Here is a 6,036-nt window from a genome sequence, read left to right as displayed (position 1 = left end):
ATACTATAATAATAACATGAAATAATACTATAATATAATAATACCATGTGATAATACTATAATATAATATTACCGTGTGATAATACTATAATATAATAATACCATGTAATAATACTATAATATAATAATACCATGTGATGATACTATACCATTGGGAGGAGGTACTGTGGGGGGTTATGAGGGGTACTGAGGGGGGGGTGAGGGGTACTGTGGGGGTTATGAGGGGTACTGAGGGGGGGGGGGGTGAGGGGTACTGTGGGGGTTATGAGGGGTACTGAGGGGGGGGGGTGAGGGGTACTGTGGGGGTTATGAGGGGTACTGAGGGGGGGGTTGAGGGGTACTGTGGGGGTTATGAGGGGTACTGAGGGGGGGGGATGAGGGGTACTGTGGGGGTTATGAGGGGTACTGAGGGGGGGGGGTGAGGGGCACTGTGGGGGTTATGAGGGGTACTGAGGGGGGGGATGAGGGGTACTGAGGGGGTTATGAGGGGTACTGAGGGGGGGGGGGTAAGGGGTACTGAGGGGGGGTGAGGGGTACTGTGGGGGGGGGGGGGGTGAGGGGTACTGAGGGGGGGGGGGGGTTCTGTGGGGGGGGGAGGTACTGAGGGGGGGGGTACTGAGGGGGGGAGGTACTGAGGAGGGGGGGGGTACTGAGGGGGGGGGGGGGTACTGAGGGGGGGGGGTACTGAGGGGGGGGGGGGTACTGAGGGGGGGGAGGTACTGTGGGGGGGGAGGTACTGAGGGGGGGGGGGTACTGAGGGGGGGGGGGGGGTACTGAGGGGGGGGAGGTACTGTGGGGGGGGGGGGGTTAGAGAATAACCCAGTTCTATCACTTCAACTAAACTAGGAGAGCTTGAGGAATGGAGTCCAGGTCAGGTATGAGGAGACTTTATGGCTCCCCGCCAACAGGCCACAACAAACCCAGTGGGTCACCCAACACACTGCCAGACGTTTCTCGTTCCTCTCATGTTCGATGGGTTCTGTGTCCTGTGTTCATGGTGCTGTTGGAAGTGCTGCAGCTCTTAAAGAAGCCTTCAGCAGGACCCCGCAGACAGGCAGAGAGTCGGCATAACGAGACGTGTGTTCGTCCACAAAGCGGCTGCAACCAGGTGAGCTGGTTCCTCCTAGAGGGTGGAGGTCTGATATAGAGGGTGGAGGACTGAGGGTGGAGGTCTGATATAGAGGGTGGAGGTCTGATATAGAGGGTGGAGGTCTGATATAGAGGGCGGAGGACTGATATACAGGGCGGAGGACTGATATAGAGGGTGGAGGTCTGATATAGAGGGTGTAGGTCTGATATAGAGGGTGGAGGTCTGATATAGAGGGTGGAGGTCTGATATAGAGGGCGGAGGACTGATATAGAGGGTGGAGGTCTGTTATAGAGGGTGGAGGTCTGATATAGAGGGTGGAGGTCTGATATAGAGGGTGGAGGTCTGATATAGCGGGTGGAGGTCTGATATAGAGGGTGGAGGTCTGATATAGAGGGTGGAGGTCTGATATAGAGGGTGGAGGTCTGTTATAGAGGGTGGAGGTCTGATATAGAGGGTGGAGGACTGTTATAGAGGGTGGAGGTCTGTTATAGAGGGTGGAGGTCTGATATAGAGGGTGGAGGTCTGATATAGAGGGTGGAGGTCTGATATATAGGGTGGAGGTCTGATATAGAGGGTGGAGGTCTGATATAGAGGGTGGAGGTCTGATATAGAGGGTGGAGGTCTGATATAGAGGGTGGTGGTCTGATATAGAGGGTGGAGGTCTGATATAGAGGGTGGTGGTCTGATATAGAGGGTGGAGGTCTGATATAGAGGGTGGAGGTCTGATATAGAGGGTGGAGGTCTGATATAGAGGGTGGTGGTCTGATATAGAGGGTGGAGGTCTGATATAGAGGGTGGAGGTCTGATATAGAGGGTGGAGGTCTGATATAGAGGGTGGAGGTCTGATATAGAGGGTGGAGGTCTGATATAGAGGGTGGAGGTCTGATATAGAGGGTGGAACGACATGTCGCTGTTTCATATCTCTGGAAACTTTTCCCCATACGTCGTTTACCAAGTAAAGGTGAAGCAATGTCTCCACCTGGTGGTGGAAGTGGAGCAGAGCGCAGTCACCTTGGGGGGGAGAGGGAGAGGAGGAGGGGAGAGGAGGAGGGGAGAGGAGGAGGGAGGAGAGGAGGAGGGAGGAGAGGAGGAGGGGAGAGGAGGAGAGGAGGAGGGAGGAGAGGAGGAGGGAGGAGAGGGAGCTAGGGACCGATCTACTGAGGATCTAATGACCTCCTGCTCTCTCCTCTCCTCTCCTCTCCTCCCTCCTCCTCTCCTCTCCTCCCTCATCCTCTCCTCCCCTCCTCTCTCCTCCTCTCCTCTCCTCCCTTCCTCTCTCCTCCTCTCCTCCTCTCCTCTCCTCTCCTCTCCTCTCCTCTCCTCTCCTCTCCTCCCTCCTCCTCTCCTCCTCTCCTCCTATATGTATGTACACATATCAACCTGTAACAATATAACCTAACATACTGATGTATAGATATAGAATTAATAGTAAAAAAAAAAGAAAGGATTCAAGTCATTCAATTAATGAAATGAGAAGCTACATAAAAGGCATTATAGGTTACTAATAATCAGTAATCAATCAAACAGTGAGGCCTGGTGTAGAATGTCTTCCTCTCATGTTGTGGTGAGCTGAAATAAACTATTATGCGAGGACAGAGCTCTGTTCTCTCTCGCCCGTTAATATTTGTAGTTGGTCTACATGGAAGTTTATAAAATGTGGGTGTTTTTGGACAAATTTGCTAAAATATACATTTTTGAGTTTGGGGCAGTGTAGGAGGAAGTGCTGCTCGGTCTCTACAGCAGCTCTTCACACTGCTGGCTCAGCCACTCCTCTTTGGGCAGCCATGTTTTCCTGTGTCGGCCTGTTTCTATGGCCAGGCTGTGAGCGCTCAGTCTGTACTTTGTTAACAACACTCTGTGTCTAACATCAGTGACTGGTCAGGTAGGGGGCCACAGTGTACTGTCTGTTTAGGGCCAAATAACACTGCATTCTGCTCTGTGTGTGTGTTTCAGTGTTCCAATGGGTGAGGTAGGTTTGGTTCTGATGTGTTATAATTTGAGTCTGATTGAAGAGGGGGAACCTGTCTGTGGACAGAGCCTCAGGACCAGCTGAGTGAGGGGACTCCTGTTCATCTCTTGGCTTTGCAGGGCTTTGTGCTGGAAGGAGTGGGCGTCACTTTGTTTTAGATGTAGCCTATATTTAATTGATTGTTTTTGGATTTTTAATAGAAGTGGATACTGGCCTAATTCAGCTCTGCAGGCGTTGTTAGTGGTGGTCCTGTGTACCTGCAGAATGCTTTTGCAAAATTCAGTGCTTGCAATTTCAATTTAATGTTTTTCCCATTGGTCAAAAAGTTGGTTTGTTTGTGGGCCCAACACTTCGCTACCATAGAGCAGAATGGGTTCAATAATGGCTTGAAGTAGTTTGAGCCAAATTAGAATTGGAATCTGAATGTTGCATAAAAAGCCAAGCGTGCTTTCTCTCTCAGTTCATTGACGGCTGGATTGAAACTTCCAGTGGGACTTATTTTCAGGCCTAAATAATTATATTCTCAACAGTTTGCTCTATTCTCTCTCTGTCTGTCTCTTCTCTCTGTCTTTCTCTCTCTCTCTCTCTCTCTCTCTCTCTCTCTCTCTCTCTCCCTCTCTCCCTCTCTCCCTCTCTCCCTCTCTCCCCCTCTCCCTCTCTCTCTCTCTCTCTCTCTCTCTCTCTCTCTCTCTCTCTCTCTCTCTCTCTCCCCGCTTCCCCCTGGCTTTGTTTACTCTCAGCCCGACTATTTTTAAACCTCCACCAACACTCCCCCCCCTCTGCCTGCGGGGGGCGTTGGAGCAGAAACAGAGTGCTGTGAACCCCACCCGACCCCCCTGACGTAGACCTGGGGGTCTCTGTCTCATTAGTCTCTCCCCCAAACGCCAGCTCGTTCAGAAGAGGCGGACCCCCGGAGAGCGTCACTACCGCCAGAGTGTTTAGTACCCAGGTCGGGGGTCGGGGGTCGGGTTGGGGGGTCCGGTCGGGTTGGAGGACACTCTGACGTGGGGTAGGGGGGTCCGGTCGGGTTGGAGGACACTCTGACGTGGGGTAGAGGGGCCGGTCGGCCGGTGACTCACTCGGCACTCAGAAGTAGCCATGTGGGTTTCATTCCACCCAGGAGGGCTGGGAGTGTTGACAGCCTTCCTCCCACTCCGTCCCCCCGACATGACCGGGTAACATTTATGAACTTACGGTAACATTAATGAACTTAACATTTATGAACTTACGGTAACATTAATGAATTTACATTAACATTAATTAACTGTTACAGAAACGTGATGGAACTGTTACAGTAACATGAGTGAACTGTTAAAAATAAAGTCTTTGTCTACAATCGAATGCAGGTATTGTTTGAAAGACAAAGTTTCGATGCTGCTTGATACTGGGTTGCTTCGGTCGATACCTTCGTACCAATACCCAGTCCTACAGAACCTGTACTATGCTGTTAAAGAGTTGTTATGAACCTGGCATTCAGAAAGTGACATCCTTCTGTCAAGCCTTTGTGGATTACTAATGATGGTAACAGTCCCATACACTTCCAGTGGTGCAAATAAACTTATTTTACGTAGTACTTAGAATAAAGTACTCTTCATGTGAGTGTACTACTTTACCATTGTACCTAAATTCAAACTTACCACAATAAGTATTTGCAATTTAGTATACTTTTTCACAAAAATACGGCTTAAAATTAACTTTCATTAAAGTAAACTTTATGTGAGTGTACTTAGATCCCCATCTAATGTAGTGAGATTGAAGTACACTTTAATAAAGCATTTCAATAGTGTATTACAAAGGACCTGAAAATAATTATACTTTTCATAAGTACACTAAATTACCACTATGAGTGTTTGCAATTTAGTATACTTTTAAGTACCCTTACATACAACTTACAATACTCACACACCAATAAAGTTTATTTTATTTAAGTACATTATTCATTTAATTTTTTATTTAAGCAAAATTACCCCAAATACAACAGAAGAATAGTCCCTTACATGTACACAATAAATACAAGGACTAAAATCGTAGAAGAAGCAGGAATTACAAATCATCAACAGGTGTGCACGTATCTTTAATAACTGAACATGTTCTGAGGCCGTTTGCTTCCCAATAGAACACAAGATTCAGTTTAAAGTAATTTACAGAATGCAACATTATCCCACAAACCTCTTGGTTATTATGAATAAAATATAAAATCTGCTTTAAATCAGGTGTAAATCAAGATTATGACCAAAATGATATCAGAGCCCTTAAGACCAAAACTGGTGATGTCTGAAAATACACAAACATTCACCATCAATAAGTATTTGATATGCATTTCAAATAATAAATGTGCTTATCTAACTATGGAAGATCTTAAAAGTTGTCTGGTTTATCTTGCAATACTTTACAAAAGAGAGAGAGGGAAAGAAAAAGAGAGAGAGGGAGACACAGAGACATGTTTATACATGTGTGTGTGTGCGTTTCTACGTGTGTGTGTGTGTGTGTGTGTGTGTGTGTGTGTGTGTGTGTGTGTGTGTGTGTGTGTGTGTGTGTGTGTGTGTGTGTGTGTGTGTGTGTGTGTGTGTGTGTGTGCGTGTGTGTGTGTGTGTTTATACGTGTGTGTGTGTTTATACGTGTGTGTGTGTGTATGTGTGTTTATACGTGTTATGTGTATTCAACCCAGAGAGAGAGAGAGAGAGAGAGAGAGAGAGAGAGAGAGAGAGAGAGAGAGAGAGAGAGAGAGAGAGAGAGAGAGAGAGAGAGAGAGAGACTATAACTGATACAGAGACACCAGACCATAACCCCCCTCCCCCTCCTCAGGCCCATCCCCCTCCCCCCCCCACCCCTGAACCTCACCCCTCACGCACCCTTTATGTGACGCAGAGACGCTGAGGACCAGGACTGGGGGGGGGGGGGGGGGGGGAGAAGGAGAAGGGGGGGAGGGGGAGGGAGACGGGGAGAGGGAGAGGAGGGAGTCTCCCTCTCCCCCGCC

Source organism: Gadus chalcogrammus, chromosome 17 (genome assembly GCF_026213295.1).
Source record: "Gadus chalcogrammus isolate NIFS_2021 chromosome 17, NIFS_Gcha_1.0, whole genome shotgun sequence".
NCBI classification, from domain to species: domain Eukaryota; kingdom Metazoa; phylum Chordata; class Actinopteri; order Gadiformes; family Gadidae; genus Gadus; species Gadus chalcogrammus.
Note: the sequence above shows the minus strand (reverse complement) of the source record.